Genomic DNA, 17,012 nt, shown 5'->3' with positions numbered 1-17,012 from the left:
CACAGGACTGGAGCACCGTCCAGGGAGGACTCACGGATAGGCTGTGGGGCGTGCTGAAATAGTGCCGGTACCGCCTGGACCAGAGCGCTTTCAATCCGGGGGTTTCCCAATCCTCTCCTTTAGCTCCTGTCCATGCCCAGGCCCACCCCTCAGTTCTCCCCACGCCTCCCCACCTCTCCCCACCTCCCCTCCACCACCGCGGGCGCCTGGGTGTTGGTTGGCAGTGATGGGGGAAGAGCTCTGGAGACTGCTACAAGAAGGGGCCACAGGGCCAGACTCAGCACCGCCCCCAAACCTTGGCTGGCCGTAGTACCCGCTGGAAGCCCCTGGCCCAGGGGGGAGAAAACGACTGGAAAGTAATGAAAGAACCCACCCTGCAGGAGCCAGCACGGGGGCCTGCGGGCTCTGCCTCAAACAGGCCCTTGGACCTCAGGACCCTGGTATTTGGAGAGGTGAGGGACAGGTCAGGATGGGGGACTATGAATTTATCCACCCACTTCTTTGTTCTGGTTCAATTTGAATTTGTTGTCTGTAGGTTTTTGGCTGTGCTGCATGGCCTATAGGATCTTAGTTCCTGGAGACTGAACCTGTCTCCTGCACAGTGGGAGCATGGAATCTTAACCACTGGACCAGGAGGGAAGTTCCTCAACTTGCTTTTTTAATATGGGACCTCCCTACCATGACTCCCAGCCCCTGGACACAGCCTGCTGCTGCCAGACCTCACTTCACACTGTACCAGCAGGGCCTGGTCCATGCAGGACACACAGAACTCAGGGCTTGTTTCTTGGATGAATGATACCATTTCCGGAGTCTCTGCTTTCTCTACCCCGAGCTGTCCACCCACTCTGCTTCCATGGTCCCTAGCAGGGCACCCCACAAAGCACCAGTGCTCCCAGGCCTGAGGGTTCCAGCTTGCAGGACTCACCTAAACGGAGTTGGAGACTGCCTGAGACTGCCATGGGGCCCCATCTAATAAAAACCACAGTGAGGCAGGGACTAAAGAACCCACTGTCCAGTCCCCTCCCTGGGGCTGCTTATCAGCCAGGCCCTAAGTGGCCACCTCTGCCCACATCCTGCCTGTCCCTTGTCTGTCTCTGTGTCCACCTCTGAGCTACCACTCTGGATACTCTCTGTCTCCATCTCTGGCCATCTCACAGTCCTCCTTTGACCCATGAGTTAGTTCTTCTTGGGTACAATTAATTCCACCCAGGGAAGGTGGAGTTATGTAAAATGTGGTGATTCCGTACAGGGGGAGGGGAGGGCAGGACGGTGGTAAAGTGCCTCTTTGTGCTTTTAATCTGCATTTTCCCCTCAACATTTTGTCTCCAGGAGGATAATTTCCCAGCCTTTTCAGGCCCTGATTGGTATCATTTCTCCAGCAATGACAGCTTTTATTTTCCCTGAAATGAATGCCGTGAAATTTCCAAGAAATATAAAACTGGATATTGTCTCAGGGAGCCGACTCTCTTCCGACAGAAAGGCACAAAGGCAAACATGCTTCCCCAGGGACTCTGCCGCTCCAGCCACTGGGAGGTGGGGGACCCAGGCCCTCAGCTCCTCCTCCATCCCCCCTTCCTCCCAGGTCAGCCATAAGACCTCCCTCACAGCCAGCCCTCTTCCAAACGCCCAGCTGCCATTGATCCATTCATCTGCCTCCCAACTGCCCTGGCCCGGCCGCCCTGTCTTCCTGGTTCCATCTCTCTCTGTACAGCACCTCACCCCCACCCCCAGCCCAGAGGCTCCCCCAGGCCTGAGCACAGCCACCAGGGCCCACGGGGGCTGAGTGGGGACTGGGCCCAGGACCCGTCAGTCCTAGACCCCCCTGCACCGCCCACCAATAAAGAGTGACCAGCCCTGCCTCCCAGGCACTTCTGTCCTCAGAAAGCAGAGCTGAGTGGAGATGAGTGGAGGGTGGTAGGTATCTGGCCTCCGGCTCCCTCACTCTCCTTTTGAGGTTCCCAGTGTCCAGTGTCCCTTCTCGTTGTCTTGTTCTTCTGACTGAGAAGCAGGAGGATGAAAGGACACAGCCAAGCCCAGAGGAGGCAGCTGGATGCCCGGTTTCAGGGGTGGGCGGGCAGCAGGGGAGCTGGTTAGAGAGGGAAAAGGAGGGCAGCGCTGGGGGCAGAGGTAGGGGGACCCTCTACCTCTCCCCTTCCCAGATGGCAGGGCATCCCCAGGTCTGGATGCCTGGGGAGGGGTGCAACCCCTTGTGTGCCCACACTGAGGACTCAGGTCTGCTCAATTTCCACCAAGTCAGGTGCTAAGTGTTTGACTTCACAGGAGGGCTGCTGACCTGAAGCCAGCCTGGCCCCACCTGGAGCCTATGGTGATCAGACCCATTTCTATACCCATCTGGCTTGTATGTGTGGGGACAGCCTGTGCCTCTGTTTTTGCCCGCTGCTCAAACCTGAACCCCGCAGCCCTGCCTCTGCTCTGGGAGATGCCCCCTGACTCGACCCCACTCCACCAGTCCACTTGCCCCACCGAGAGTGCTGCAGGATCTGTCTCGCCCTGGAAAACATCTCCCCCAACCAGCTTCCCGTCCTCCCAGCCTCCCAGGGCTCATCCCATCTATTATTCACAGCACAGAATGGATTTTTAATTTGAGAAATGAAATGACTCTCCCAAGTGGCCGGGGTGGCAGGGAGGGGGTGGGGAAAGGACGGAGCTGCTGGGCGGCCATCACTGTGTTGACTCAGACTCCTGTTGGAAAGCTGGGTGCCCGCAGCAGCCCTTGGGGGACCCCAAGGGGCCCTGTACCCCACCACCCAGCCTGTGCCTTCATTCTTCCTTCTCTGTTGCTAGCACCTGTCAGTCCTGCCAGAGCTCCCAGTGAGGTCTGCTCCTGATCAGGCAAGGGGCTAGGGAACTTGTTCTCTATTTGCTTTCAGATTCCTGGGTCTGGAGGGACGGCTCTGGGGCTACCTGCCCTGGTCCCTCTCCTCCCCAAACTTACTGGCCCTCACTGAGCTGGGCTCCAGAGTCTCCCCAGTGCTGACTTCCAGCTGAGCTCCTCCGCTAGATTCCAACAGCCTGCTATACCCAACCCAACCTGGACAGTTGTCCCAGTTTCCCCACTGACCTCTGGTCCCCAGTGCCTCTCCTCACCCCCAGGATAGAACTCACACCTCAGTGGCCCCAAGGCAGTGACCTCTCCCCATCCTTCTCTCCTCTTCTCCTCTCTCTGTCTCCCTACCCCCTACCTCTCTTCCCCCAGTGAGTAGGGGGAAGTAGGTCACTCTGATCTACTGTCATTTCCCAGACCTCTATTGGGAGACTCTCACTCACCTCAGAGCCTTAGCACTTGCTGTTCCGGCAGCTGGAACAACCGTCTCCCAGCACCTCTTCCATTGGCCAGTTGCCACTCATCCTTCTTGGGATGCCAGCTTCTCTTCTCTGGTCCTGTGCCACCTCTGTGGCTGGGGGCTTGTCCTCCCTGGACACCCATCACACCACCTGCATCTTAGCCAGCTGTGCAGCCCAGAGTCTGGAACAGATGACATATTTGATCATCATGGAAAGTTCTCACACAGCTGTGGTCAGCACATAGAACAACCTATGTGAAGCATCTTCCAGGGCCAGCCTCACCCCAAGGGCAGCGCCCTCACCTACAAACCTGCCCAGACTTTCAGTCCTCACACACATCTCTCCTTGACTCTGGGGCCCATCAGATGACAGAGAGGGCATTCTTCCCCTCTCCTGTCCTCCCTGTGGTAGGCTTTCATCCCCATTGGGCAGATTCTTCTCTGGCATCACCTGCCAACCTCTAGAGCAGCTTTTTATCTCACATAAGAAAAATGTACAAATGCATTCTTGTTTTTATTTTTTTTTTTCAGCTGTGCTGTGCGGCATGTGGGATCTTAGTTCCATGACCAGGGATTGACTCATGCCCCTCTGCAGTGAAAGCACCCAGTCTTAACTACTGGATCACCAGGATCATCCCCAAAACATTCTTGCTTTCAAAGACTTAAACCATGGGGAGTGTATTGGGAGCTTTCCTGGTAGCTCAGCTGGTAAAGAATCCACCTGCAATGCAGGAGATCCCAGTTCGATTCCTGGGTCAGGAAGATCTGCTGGAGAAGGGATATGTTATCCACTCCAGTATTCTCGGGCTTCCCTGGTGTCTCAGATGGTAAAGAATTCACCTATGATGCAGGAGACCTGGGTTTGATCCCTGGCTTAGGAAGATCCCCTGGAGAAGGGAATGGCAACCCCCTCCAGTATTCTTGCATGGAGAATCCCTTGGACAGAGGATCCTGGAGGGCTAAAGACCACGGGGTTGCAAAGAGTCCAGCATAACTTAGCGACTAAACAACAACAACTTGGGACTCATTAAAAGAAAATCTCCTGTAGTCCTCACTCACCGTCTAACAGCATTGCCACCCTCTGCCCAAGTGCCTCGTCCCCAGCCCTCCTGTCCTCCTTTAGGTCCATTTCAAGCTTCCCAGACCCCATTAGTCCCCAGGGTCAAGCAGGTCTCCATCCGAGTAAGGTTGCCTGAGTGCTTCTCCCTGCAAGACAGAGGTGACCCTTGTGGCCACCATGGAGCCTGGTGCAAGGCCTGAGCTGAGTGGACCAGGCAGCTGCTCAGATCTGGACCAGCCCCCCCACAGCCGTGGTGGAGCCCCCGCAGTAACATGTGTGGGGCAGCTCCTGTGCTCATGCTCTGTCCAAGCTCTGACAGTCAGGCCCCTTGTTTGACAGACAGGTCACAAGTGGCTCAGCTCCTGCTGCCAGATACAAGGCCCCAGAGGCAGGGGGTGAGGAACAGGGAGGTGGACCCTGGAGCCTGGGACACATCTTCCTGGAAGGGTCACCACAACCCGTTGCCTGTGCTGGCCAGGAGGGAGGCTCAGGCTGGGCTAAGCCTGGAGAAGCCAGCATGCCCTGAAGGGCCTGTTCCTTGTCTCACGGGGTCACCAGGCTCAGGTCCCCTCCCCCAGCACTCTCATCTTTTAGAGTGATTGGAGCTGAAGAGGATCGTTAGCTAATTAAAGCCAGGGCCACTAACCGTTCCTTGTAGGAGAGAAAGCACGGCTGCAGAGGGGAGGGGACAGCAGGACTCAGAGGGATTCAAGGGGGCTGGGCCCAAGGTCTGGCCCTGGGTAGGACCCCCCTGTAAGCTGTGTTTTTTGGAGGGAGTTGTCCTTGATGAGGAGCTTTGGGACAGAGAGTAAGACTCCAGAATCAGAGCTCCTATCCAACACCTATGCTCACCATGAATATCCATGCTCACCTCTGCCTAAGGCCTTCCCAGCCTGGGGTGTGGGGCGATGCATGGCCAGGGGCTCCCTGAGACATCCTCTGGATGCAGTGATAGGTCAGATTTGAGGATGGGCAGCAGGATGCCAGGGGCCCCAGCCCTAGGCAGGCCCACAAGCAAGAACCCTGGCTGCCAAGGGTCTGCCTCCCCTCCACCCCTTACCGCCCGAGGCAGGTGCTCTGTCCCCACAGAGGTACCAGCAGTGGGCACACACCCACAGGTCCCAAGTAGCAGCCACACCTGGAGCTGGCACACCTTCAGCCTGGCACCAAGCTCCCTCCTAGCGGGATGTCCCAGGGCCTTCTGCCCAAACTGCCAAAGTGGGTTCTTGGTTTTCTATTACCAGATAACAAATCACCACAAACATAGTAACTTAAAACAGCACAAGTTTATTGTCCCCGTTTCTGCAGGTAAGAAGTCCAGGCGCAGCACGGCTAGATTCTCTGCTCAGGGCCTCAGAAGGCCGAAGTCCGGGTCTGCTAGGGATGGGGTCTCTTCTGGGGCCCAGGCTCCTCTCCCACCTCATGGTTTGTGGCTGAATTCTATTCCTTCAGCTGAAGAATCAAAGTGCCTCTCTGCTGGTTGTCAACCAGGGGCTGCTCTCAGCAGCATCCCATGCCTTGTGGCCCTTCCAATTCCAAAGTCATCAGTGGAAAGGTCTCCCCAGCACAGAATTCTTGTCCTGCTTTGAATCTGTGTTCCTCTCAGACACCAGCCCGAGAAACTGCTGTAATTAGGTCTGATGATCTCCGTATCTTAAGGTCAACTGGTTTGGAATCTTAATTACCTCTGCAACATCCCTTCATAATAGTACCTGGATTTATGTTTGGTTGAAAAGCAGGGAGAAGTACGTGTGTACACCAGGGCTCAGGGATCTTGAGGGGCCTCTTGGAATTGTGCCTATCATAGGAGTTACGAGCAAAAGAGCCAAGTTTGTGTAAGAATATGAGCAGCTGACTCCCAGGCCAGGTCCTGGGCTTAAGTGCCAAGTTATCTCCTTTAATCTTCAGAATTCTAGGAGTTGGTGCTATGTGTATCACCAAAGGAATGGCAACCCACTCCAGTATTCTTGTCTGGGAAATCCCATGGACAGAGGAGCCTGCTGGGCTACAGTCCATGGGGTCACGAGGAGTGGGACACAACACAGTGACTGTGCACACACATTCTGTAGAGGCAGCAGCTGAGGCCCTGAGAAATGAAGTGATTGTCACAAAGTCACGTGGCTGGTGAGTGGCCAGGCTGGAATACTAGATTAACACAAAGCCCTTACTGTGTGTTCTTGGGGAAGTTGTGTAACCTCTCTGGGCCTCTGTGAAAGAAGAGAAATGAAGTCCATTTTCCATGGAGAAGTAGGCCAGACCTCAGGGCCCACCTAGCCAGGGGCAAGTGGGCTTGGGCCTGCTCTATCCTCATTCCGGTGGGCATGAAAGTGTGAGTCACTCAGTGGTGTCTGACTCTTTGCACCCCCATGGACTGTAGCCTGCCAGGCTCCTCTGCCCATGTGATTCTCTAGGCAAGAATGCTGGAGTGGGTTGCCAGTCCCTTCTCCAGGGGATCTTCTCAACCTAGGGATCAAACCAGGGTCTCCCACATTGCAGGCAGATTCTTTACCATCTGAGCCAGGGGCCTCTGATTAGCACCTGTGGCTCCCAGTGAGGTGGGGTGAGACTGGGGTCCCTGACGTCAGCAGTTCCACTGCAGCCATTCTGGCTTCTGCCATCCAGTGACATGTGTTCCTCGGCACTGAGACTGAGGGGCTGATGGTTACCGGGGACCCAACACAGCCGCAGGAACCCCAGGATTAAAGGTCACTCTACAGAAGCAGGCGGGGCCCCCCAGAGAACTGAATAGGGGCTTTCAGACCTTTGCCCAGGAATGAGCACTGTGTTTGGGCAGGGTGGAGTAGGGGGGAGCTGGTCTTTTCCCACCTCTAGGTTCTGGCTTTCCCGTCTCAGCTGGGCAGGCTGCAGCTCTGGAGGAGGAGGGGACCACAGAGGTGACAGTGGCCGTCTGCTCCCCCTCCCCATGAGAAGACTGTCAGTCAGCCCCATCACAGGCCCCCACACCATCAGCCTCCTCCCACCTCCCGCCCCCCACCCCCACCACCATGCTTGAGCGGCCTCCCTCCATAATGGGGCTTAATCACAACATGCATTAGCTAGGGCCTGCTGCCTGCAATTACCGCTTCAATCAGCCACCCACCACCAGCCGCCCCCAGACTCAGGCCACCTGTGGGGACACCCCGCCCTGCCCTCCCTGGCCCCCTCCCCAAATGCAGCAAAGGTGTCCCAGGCTCTGCTGATGGACGATGGGCGGAGAAGTGACCCCTGGCAGCGGGGGGGCCAGGAAGGCGGGGGCGGCCGGCGGACAGAGGACAGAGAGCTATGGCTTAGGGTCACAGGCAATTATTTTAAAAGCCTGTTGGAAACAGCGCTGCTTTCCCAGCGCGGCAGGCTCATCCTGAGGGCTGCACTGCCCCAGGTTGCTGACACGCTTGCATGCACACATGGGTGTTCACACGTGCTAGACACACATGCACACGAGTGTGTACCAGGGCACACGCAGTGGATGCATATCCCTGGGGGGACCCACGAGGACCCCAGAGAGGTGGGTGGGTGCTGGCTGCCTCCACAGTATGGAGATACCCCTGCCCTGCCCTCAGCACAGACCACCTCCTGCCCTTTGCCACACGCCCCCCAGCTCTGGGGTTCAGGGGTCTGGGCTGAAATGGAGGGCATCCTGTTTCATCCAGCCTCAGAGCTTGGGTGGGGGCTGGAGAAAAAGGGGGGAAAGCAGACCTGGCAGGGGGAGGGAGTGGGGGAGGGGACTGCTGTTGTGCTGTGATTCTCTCTAATTGCTGTTTTGCTGAGAGGTAATTAAAATCCCTTTTTATTTCACACGTCAGAGCCCTCACCAGCCTGTGGAGAGGGCACAGGGGGAGGCTGGGAGGTGGGGGCAAACGAGGGCTGGCCGCCTGGCACAGGAAGGCAACGGGAGGTAGGGCGGCCAGGAAGGGAACAGGGAGGTAGGGCACCGGAGCCCAGATTGCCAACCCAGCCCGCCTGCCAGGAGGCCCAGCGGCTGGAGACTCCCCCGCCCCCGCCGCCGGCCCCTGGCCCAGCCCATGAGTACCCAGGGTCCGGCCCTGGCCAGGATCTGTGCAGCTCAGCAGAGCCAAAAAAAGCCACATCTCCCGAGTGCCTCCTAGATGCCAGGCAGCTTGCTGAGCTCCTAACTCATAGGATTATTACAAAAATGACTCTTATCAAGTAGATACCATATTAGCCTGTGTGTCAGGACAGTGACAAAGCTGAGATTCAGAGATTAAGAATCTGCAAAGACCCCCTGGCTCATCAGTTGTGGAAAAGGATTGGAAGTGGTCTGATACCAAACTCAGAAGCACTATGTCAACCTGACCCTCCAAGCCATATAACTGTCCTCTCCTACAGAGCCTGCCAGACGCTCCTCAGAGCTCAGAGGGAAGGGCCATAACCTTGGGCCTTAGCCCTGTCCAAGGCCCATGCACAATGCCATGCCTGCCTCTCTGGACACCACGGTCATCTGCTGACAAGCCCCTTGGGGCAGGAGAACCAGGGCTTGCCTGCCCATCGGGACTGGGACATTCCCCAGAGGTCTAGGCCAAGAGGCTATGGTCAGATCAGAGCCCAAACTAATGCCCAGTCAGTGCCAGGCTGGAAAGAAGCAAAGCCCTTCCCTTCTCCTAGGCTAGCTGGGGGAGGTGGGCTAATAGCAGCTGGGCCACGCTGGGTGAGGCAGGTGGAAGGTCACTGATCAGCACCTGTTTCATACTCCCTTTCTCTTCACCTGTTCTCTCCTTCTTGTGAGCAAGAAATTGCATCACCCTATCCTTTTCATCATCCCCATCTCTGCCACCATCAGCACCTCTATCACCATCCATTATCAGCAGCAGCAGCATCACCATTACCTTCTCTATATCATCATCACCATTTCATCCAAATTCACCATCATCTTCATTTCCACTAAAATCATCATCACTGAGATCATCACCATCACAACTATGAGCATCATCACCATCTTCTCTATTGCTACCATAATTTTTGACAAATGCACCATCAGTATCTCCACCAAGCCTCATTGCCATCACCACCATCATCATGACAATTCTGACCATCATCACCATCACTTTCTCAATTATCGTCATCAATTCCATCAAAATCACCACCACCACCATTGCCATCAGTGATTGCCATCACTGTACCAGGAACTGTTCTAATAATGGTTCTTGTTGTTGTTCAGTTGCTAAGTCATGTCAGACTCTTTGCAACCCCATGGACTGCAGCACGCCAGACCTCCCTGTCCTTCACTATCTCCCAGAGTTTGCTAAAACTCATGTCCAGTAAGTCACTGATGCCATCCAACCATCTCATCCTCTGTGTCTCTTTCTCCTCTTGCTCTCAATCTTTCCCAGCATCAGGGTCTTTTCCAGTGAGTCGGCTCTTTGCGTCAGGTGGCCAAAGTATTAGAGCTTCAGCTTCAGCGTCAATACTTCCACTGAATATTCAGGGTTGATTTCCTTTAGGATTGACTGGTTTGATCTCCTCGCAGTCCAATAATATGTACACTTTATCATATTGAACCCTCATAATACCCAAGAAGTAGGTGCCAGTATTATTCCTCCACTTCACATTAGAGAAGCCAAGGCTTCTAAGGAAGGAGCTTCCCAAAGTCACAAAGCTAGCAAGTAGCAGAGGAAGAGCTTGAACTAAAAACGGCCCAATAATAAAGCCAAAGTCATAACTAATATACATCACCACCTCTTAGTCGAGGAGCCTATGGAATCAAGCCAGAGGACAAGGGGAAAAGGCAGTGGGGAGAGAGCCACCTGGTCTACCCAGGAGTTAGCAATCAGAGACCTCCCCTCCTCCTGGCCCAGCTTCCCGAGGACCCAGCAGCCGCCAGCCATCCCATCGCCCTGCTGGGCCTTGGCAGTCCTGCCCAAGCCTCCCTGTGGCTGACCTTTGCCAGGGCTGGAGGGAAGAAAATGGTCTATAGGAGTTGTACAACTTGAGAAGCTGGATTCTAATCTTGTCTCCAGCCAAACAGAGGCCAGAGTGCTGCATCTCCCTCACCATCCCCTCACGTTCTGGACCACAACTCTGGGAGCTCATTTATCTCTCGCACATGGTGGCCAAGTCGGGGGTGAACAGTCAGACCTAGAGTGGGCAGGGCGGTGGCTGCACAGGGCGGGCAGGGTATGCAGCTCAGCAGCGCCCTTGGTGATATCTCAGGACACGGGACTAGATGGTAGCCAGGAGAGAAGGCTGCTCCCAAGCCTCCCAGCTTTTCTCTCTTCAACCCGGAGCATGGACCTCGCTGTATTGGGCATTCGGGAGGGCCAAGAGGACAGTCAGATCCTCAGGGGACAGCTGGTACCTGCTGCCTTGCCTGAGGTCTGATGGCATGGGAAGGCTGGGGGCTGCAGAAGAAGGAACCATTTGCAGCCGGTTCAGCCTCTTAAGGGCAGGCATGGTGACACCGGTGCCCACAGAGCTTGGGGACACTAGCATCTGTGTGTCAGCAGATCAAGAGAGGATAGGAATAGCAGAGATGGCTGAGTAGCACAGAGGTTGCCAGGGTCTGCCCAGGGCCTGCAGGTCTGAGGGAGCTGCAGGCAGCAGCCAGGCCGGGCACAGGGAAGGGTCTTACCCATCACGTGTCCCCGGACCACAGTGCTGGCACTCGGAGGTACTTAATATTTATAGAATGAAAGAGTGAATGAAAACAATTTCAGGATTAAAGCTGTCCTTGAATAGGACATGACACCCAGTGAGGTAGCTTTCCATCGCTGGAGCAAAAGGATTAAACATCTCAGGCTCTGGAGTCAGATGAATATGGATTCATCACCATTTCCTAGCTGTGAACACATCACTCGGCCTCTTTAAGCCTCCATTTCCTCATCCAAACACGGGGACAATAATATCTGAGATCATGCCCAGGTGGGCAGTCCTCCCCTGAGCACCTCCAGCAGGGAAGGCTGGAGCCGTCAATCTCCCTCCAGCATCCTCCTCTGGGCACCCAGGACTCCTCCCACACCCCACTTCTCTCCACCGAGGAGCAGCTGGGTGTGGCTGATCCCAACAAGGTGACCTCTCGGTCTGTCACCTGCCCCAGTGCAGTGAGAAACCCCCCGCCGTGGGCAGGGCCAGGAGGCAGGACAGAGACCTCAGGAGCCAGGCTCCTGGGGGATTCGGGGGTCACCGGGACACCTAGGGGGCCAGCAGTCTCAGACCAGGGTGTAAGTCCTCTCCCTCACACACACAGAGCTACCTAACTTGAGAATGTCTTGTCTCTGAGCCTCAGTTTCCTCATCTGCAACACGGGAATAACTACAGGGTCAAAGTCTCAAGACTGTTGCTGAGATTATATGAAGTGATGCTATGAAAGCCCCCAGCAGACAGTCTGGCATAGAGTGGGGCCCCAACCACACACACACACACACACACACACACACACACACACACACACACACTGGCAGCTGACCATTCCCCGGGCCTTGCTGGATCCCTGGGGAGACCTGGAGCCCCACCCTATCCCCCCCCCCCGCCCCCACACACCCCACCCGTCCCTGCACATCTGTGGCAGGGATGCACACCGCTCTCCCCTTCCGTCTGTGTTCTCTGCCGGCTAATGGGCCAATTTTTTAGCATTACGGAGATTTGGCCAATTTGGCTGCCCTGACAGAAAAGGCGCAGAGAACAGTTGCCTGGGGGTGGGGTGGGGTGTGGAAGCAAGGGTGAGAGACGAGGAGGAGGAGAAGGGTGGAGGGCTGCACCACCTCTGAGGCTGCTTCAGGCCCCTCGAAGTCCAGGCATGGGGGGGAAGTGGAGTCGGTGGGGAAATTACAGAGATAATTAGCCCCACTTATGCATCCCCCTCCCTGTGCATGGGCCCTATGCTGAGCACTTTGCATATATTTTCTCTTCTAATCCTCCAATAACCCTCTGAGGCCAGTTCTATTATTTGCTCCCTCCTCCCCGGTGTGGGACTCGGGCACAGAAGGCTCAGAGCTGGCCCAAGGTCACAGAGCCAGGAAGTGATGGAGCTGAGGCTGAAAGCCAGGTCTTTTAAACATTCCTAAGCTCAGTTTCTAACTAAAGGCTGAGAATCAGGCCAGGGCTCCCTCCACCCATCCACCCATCCCCGCCTAGCCAACCCCCTCCCCCCACCCGCACACAATCTCCAAGAGCCTCAGCCCCTCCAGGGTGCTGGGGATCCCTGTCAGGACACAGGTCTCCATGTCCCTCTCTTCCCGGCTGCGGGTGCAAGTCCCCAAACCCAACATCTCTGCAAGGAGAGCCCTGGGCACAACCTCCAGGCACGAGCTAGAGTCCCAGCCCAGAGCTGGCTCGCCCCTCCTGCCCAGGCTCTGGGCTGGGGCCCCCGGTGCCAGCTGGGGCTTCCTGAGCATGTCCTGGGGTCGGTGCCAGGCTGGGAGTGGGCATCAGCTGTGCCCTCCACCACACTCTCTGGACCCTTCCTGGAGCCAGGAGGCAAATCTGCCAGGGAAGATGGGAGAGGAGGGAAGCAGGAGGGAGGGAGGAGAGGGGAGGGGACTGCCTCTGGGTTGGGGGAGGGGGGCTGCGGGGCTCCCTGCATTAAGCGATCAGAGAGCACAATATTTCATTGCCGGCAATCGCAGCCAAGACATCAACTACTTGGGGAGAGCAGCCTTAAAAGCCTTTTGATTTTATTTCTTCCACTTCATTTTTTTCCCCCCTTTCCTTGCTGGTGTCCTTGACAGGGCCTCCCTTCCCGCTCTGCCACCCCTTCCTCAATGCTCCCCTCCCACAAGAGGCTGGGGGCTGAAGGTCTGGGGGGGCCTGCAGGACCCTGCAGTCAGACCTAGAGCTGTGCATGTGTGCACAGGTGTGGATGTGTAGCTGGGAGACTGCTGTGGTCCCCTGGGTCCCTTTCTATGCACCGGGGCTCCACTGTTCACATGTTTGGAAGCCTGCGCCTGTGGGCATACACCTGTGTCCGAGTGGGCCCTGTGTGCACCCGCATGTGCACGCCTGGGTGTGTAGGCACACGCGCGGGCCTCACTCTGCACGCACTCACCAGAAAACTCCACCAAGGTAAGAGACTCGGGAGCAAGGCTGGGGAGGGAGGCAAATTCAGAGGGCAAAGAGGAGGAAAGAGGGGAGGAGAGGAGGGGCAGGTCGCACCCTTAGGGATCTTGTTGGACCAAATGGTAGATGCAGCGGAGACCTCCAAGGGCGTCCCTCCCGAGGGGGGAGGGGCGGGGCGCAGCGCCCGGAGACACAGGTGTGCACTCGCACACACAGGCGGACACACGCAAGCACACACTCACTGCAGAGACCCAGGCGGGCCGGTTCGCTGTGGGACTCCAGGCCGGCGCCCATTACGTCATCGCCGAGCCGTGACGTCACCTCTGCCCCCCCTCCCCCGCCCGCGAGGAGCTCCATCTCCTCTCATGGCAGGCAACGCGGAATTGCACATCTGTCTTGTCGGGAATTAGTTAATTGAATCAAGCGGCCCGAGCTGCAGCAGCGACCTCGGCCTTGGCCCGAGAAGGGGGCTGGGCGGGAGCATGGCGGGTGTTCAGCTGCGTGGGTTGGGAGATGCGCACCCAAACAGGGAACGGGAGTACGAGCTCTCTCGCTAATATTGATCCTTGACCCGCTCGGCCTCCCCGTCCCCTCCCAATCTATCGAGGGCAGAGACCGAGGGTCAAGCGCCCGCCGAGGGAGCTGACGGACTGGCCGGAGGCTGGACCTCTGCGGACTCCATCCAGGGACTCTCGGGCAGCCGGCTCCAACCTGCCCCTTGAGCTTGCCCGTCTCCCTTCCACCCTCGCCTCCGCCCATCGGTGCGGAGAAACGCGGCTAATTCCTGGTCCCCAGGGCGGAGGCCTCCCGCCCCTCCCTCGTCCCTCATCCCCCTCGCCCGCCCCCCAAGCTTCCCTGGGCACCGGGAGCTTTCCTTGTCCCATACCCTGACACTATCCCTTACCTCGCGTGCTCCCGGCCCTGACCTGGAGCCCCCTCCCTCCCTCTCCCAGCACCTCCATCCTTAGGTGACCCCTCCCTCGCCCATTCCTTCCTAACTCGTAGGAGAGAGCCCCGGAAAGACGTTAGGAAGTGAGGTTCCAGTATCAGCTGTGTCTCCCCTCAGCTTCCAGAGCTTGCCATGTAATTTAACTTCTCTGAGTCCTAGTTTTCACATTTGACACTGGGATGAATTTTTGAAAAGCCTGTCTTATTGGGTAAAATTAAATAACATAGGTACAGAGCTTAGAACTTACCCAATTCTTGGAGCCTATATCTTGTAGTTTTAAGAAGGAGGCAGACCTGTTGTCGAGGTGGTTCCTCTAGAAGGGTCCCTGGGCAAATGATGACAGAAAGCATCGGATTTTGGACTGTGGTTGTCTGAAGAGTCAGGAAGTCTGAGGGGGGCTGCCAGGTGGGGTCCTTCATGTGGGGAGGCCCACCCATTCCAGAATCCCACCTAGAACCCAGGCCCCACCTTCCACTGCTCCTACCAGATCTAGCAGTACCCCACTGGCCCTCTCTCATTCATTCCACACCTTTGCCTAGCTTCACAGTTTCCCAGATGATTGACTTAATCGTAAATGCTTCATCCTTGAACAATATCCCATTTCTCAAATGAGAAAGCAGAGGTTCAGAGAGGTTAAGTGACTTGCTGAAGACTTCACAGCTATGACCTGGCATAGCTGGGATTTGAACTCAACTTCTTTGGCCTCAAATGACAGCCACTCTCCACTGCTCTGCCTCCCACTCTGAGGACCACTCAGTTGCTAGGAGACAGCAAGCCAGTGGTTACTATGGGAACCAGGCTGATGTGGAAAGTGGAAAGAGTTTGTCCAGGCAGCAGCAAGAAAGCTCCAGGTGGGCTCTGCAGCCCCTCCTCTGCCCCTCCCATGGAGGCACCTCTCGGCTTTCAGCTTTGGGACTTGGGTTCCAGGCAGCAGATGCCCAGTGACAAGGCCAGAGAGAGGGGCAAGGAAGATGGGTTACTCTGAACCCTGCCCCTGCAAACCGAGAGCTCTGGTGGAGGATGTGGCTCCAGAGATGGGGCTGAGGGGCAGACAGCCCAAGCCAGGAAGCCTCACACTACTGCTTTCCCCAAAATGGCTGAGCACAGAGACAAGCCTGGCCCTGGGACGCAAGAGAAAGGGAAGGCAGGACCAGGGTGGGATACAGAGCCGTACCAGAGGGCTCCAGATCTGGGCAAACTCCTCAGTTTTCTCATCTGTAAGAGGGGAATGACACTAATCCGTCTCCACAGATACTGTTTTGCCTTTATTTCAGCTGAAATTATTGTTATTATAACCATGATTTTTACATAATACTTATTCTACTCATGACAATGTCAGATTAGATATCTCCTCTTGAATGATTATAGTATTAAGAGATTTTAAAAATACATGTAAGTATCTATTCTTTTGCAGATTCTTTTCCCACTTAGTTTATTACAGAATACTGAGCTGCACTCCCTGTGCTATACAGTAGGTCCTTGTTGGTTTCCACAGATATTGTGCTGAGAAAATTAACAAAAATGTAAAGCACCATAACTAGCACATAGACTTCACTATCTGTGTGACCTGGAGCAAGTCATTGAGCCTCTCTGAGCCTTGCCAAGAAGATACTAATGGTACCTGCCTCATAGGGTTGTTACAAGGCCTGAATGAGTGAATACAGTCAAGTAACAGGCTTCGAACAGGCCTGGCAGGCTTTAAGGACGACATATATAGTGTTGGTTGTTCTATTTTCATAGTAAATGTCCAATAGCTCCCAGGGGTCCTGGTCACTCTGGACCTAGCTCCTTTTCTCTCTCGCTCACTCAGGAGAAAATCGCCCATCATCCCTCAACCCCTTGCCAGGTGAGGAGGACCAGAACCAAGAAACAGGACTGCCTGAGGCCTCAGACCTCCCCTTACTCAAAGTTCAAGGGGCCGGGAGCCTGAGAGGCTGGGGCGGGAGGGAACGAGGAGGCGGCGGCACTGGCAGCTAAATTTGTTCATCCGGCCTGTCAGTGCCTTAATCTGATCCCCGAGGAACAACGCAGAGGCTTCACTCTGGATGACAAACGAGGAGGGGAGAGGCCTGCCCTGCCTGGACTCCGGGTGAGTAATGGCTTTGCATTAAGATATTAAGCCTGGACGACAAGAAATGTGCTCCTGCTCCCACTCCGCCCCCAGCAAGGCTGAGAAGAGAGCTAGGGAGAGAAGGAGGCTTCCTGAAGACCAAGCTCTGGGACGGTGGGAGAGCCTGGGGGTGGAGGGGTTGAGAGAGGGCTTGGGACACCGTGGGTGGGGGTGCAGGATGGCAGAGAGACAGACAGGCCACAGAGATACCCAGAAATACAGATACAGCTGGGAGAAAGAAGAAATGAAGAAATGGGGCTGGGGGGGGGGGATGGAGACTTGTGGGGTTGGGGTGTGCAAAGAGGCGAGATGCCTGTACAGAGTACAGGCAAGGATGCCTTAGCCAAGGCTGCAGCCCAGCAGAGCAGGCCAGCCACCAAGGGGGACTCGGCCTCCAGGCTGGAGGCCTGGCTTCAAGGCAGGCCTTGGTCTTCGATGTCCCTCTACTTGATCCGGAGCCTCCTGGGCTGGTAGGGCACTGGGTAGGGTGGTGGCCCTGTTGGAACTGGCTTAGGTCAATGGGCAAGGCCTTCAGCCACATGGACTGCCTGCTCTATGGAGAAAGGGGGCCAATACAAA

At 56.0% G+C, this 17,012-nt stretch overlaps 2 long non-coding RNA genes across 2 annotated transcripts; one reads left to right on the top strand and one right to left on the bottom strand.

The window, feature by feature from the left end:
• Positions 1-211: 211 nt before the first annotated feature.
• On the bottom strand, positions 212-15,052 carry LOC110138697 (uncharacterized). The gene is made up of 4 exons (XR_002314272.2): positions 14,853-15,052; positions 14,571-14,648; positions 3,289-3,487; positions 212-2,086 (listed from the first exon to the last, which is right to left on the bottom strand). It is a non-coding gene; the product is annotated as an uncharacterized lncRNA (long non-coding RNA).
• Positions 15,053-15,122: 70 nt separating this feature from the next.
• Positions 15,123-16,587, top strand: LOC110138698 (uncharacterized). Its single transcript, XR_002314273.2, has 3 exons — positions 15,123-15,174; positions 16,134-16,169; positions 16,323-16,587. It is a non-coding gene; the product is annotated as an uncharacterized lncRNA (long non-coding RNA).
• Positions 16,588-17,012: the final 425 nt, after the last annotated feature.

The sequence above is a fragment of the Odocoileus virginianus genome, chromosome 30, assembly GCF_023699985.2.
Source record: "Odocoileus virginianus isolate 20LAN1187 ecotype Illinois chromosome 30, Ovbor_1.2, whole genome shotgun sequence".
NCBI lineage: Eukaryota > Metazoa > Chordata > Mammalia > Artiodactyla > Cervidae > Odocoileus > Odocoileus virginianus.
This window is presented reverse-complemented; position numbering and strand designations above follow the sequence as displayed.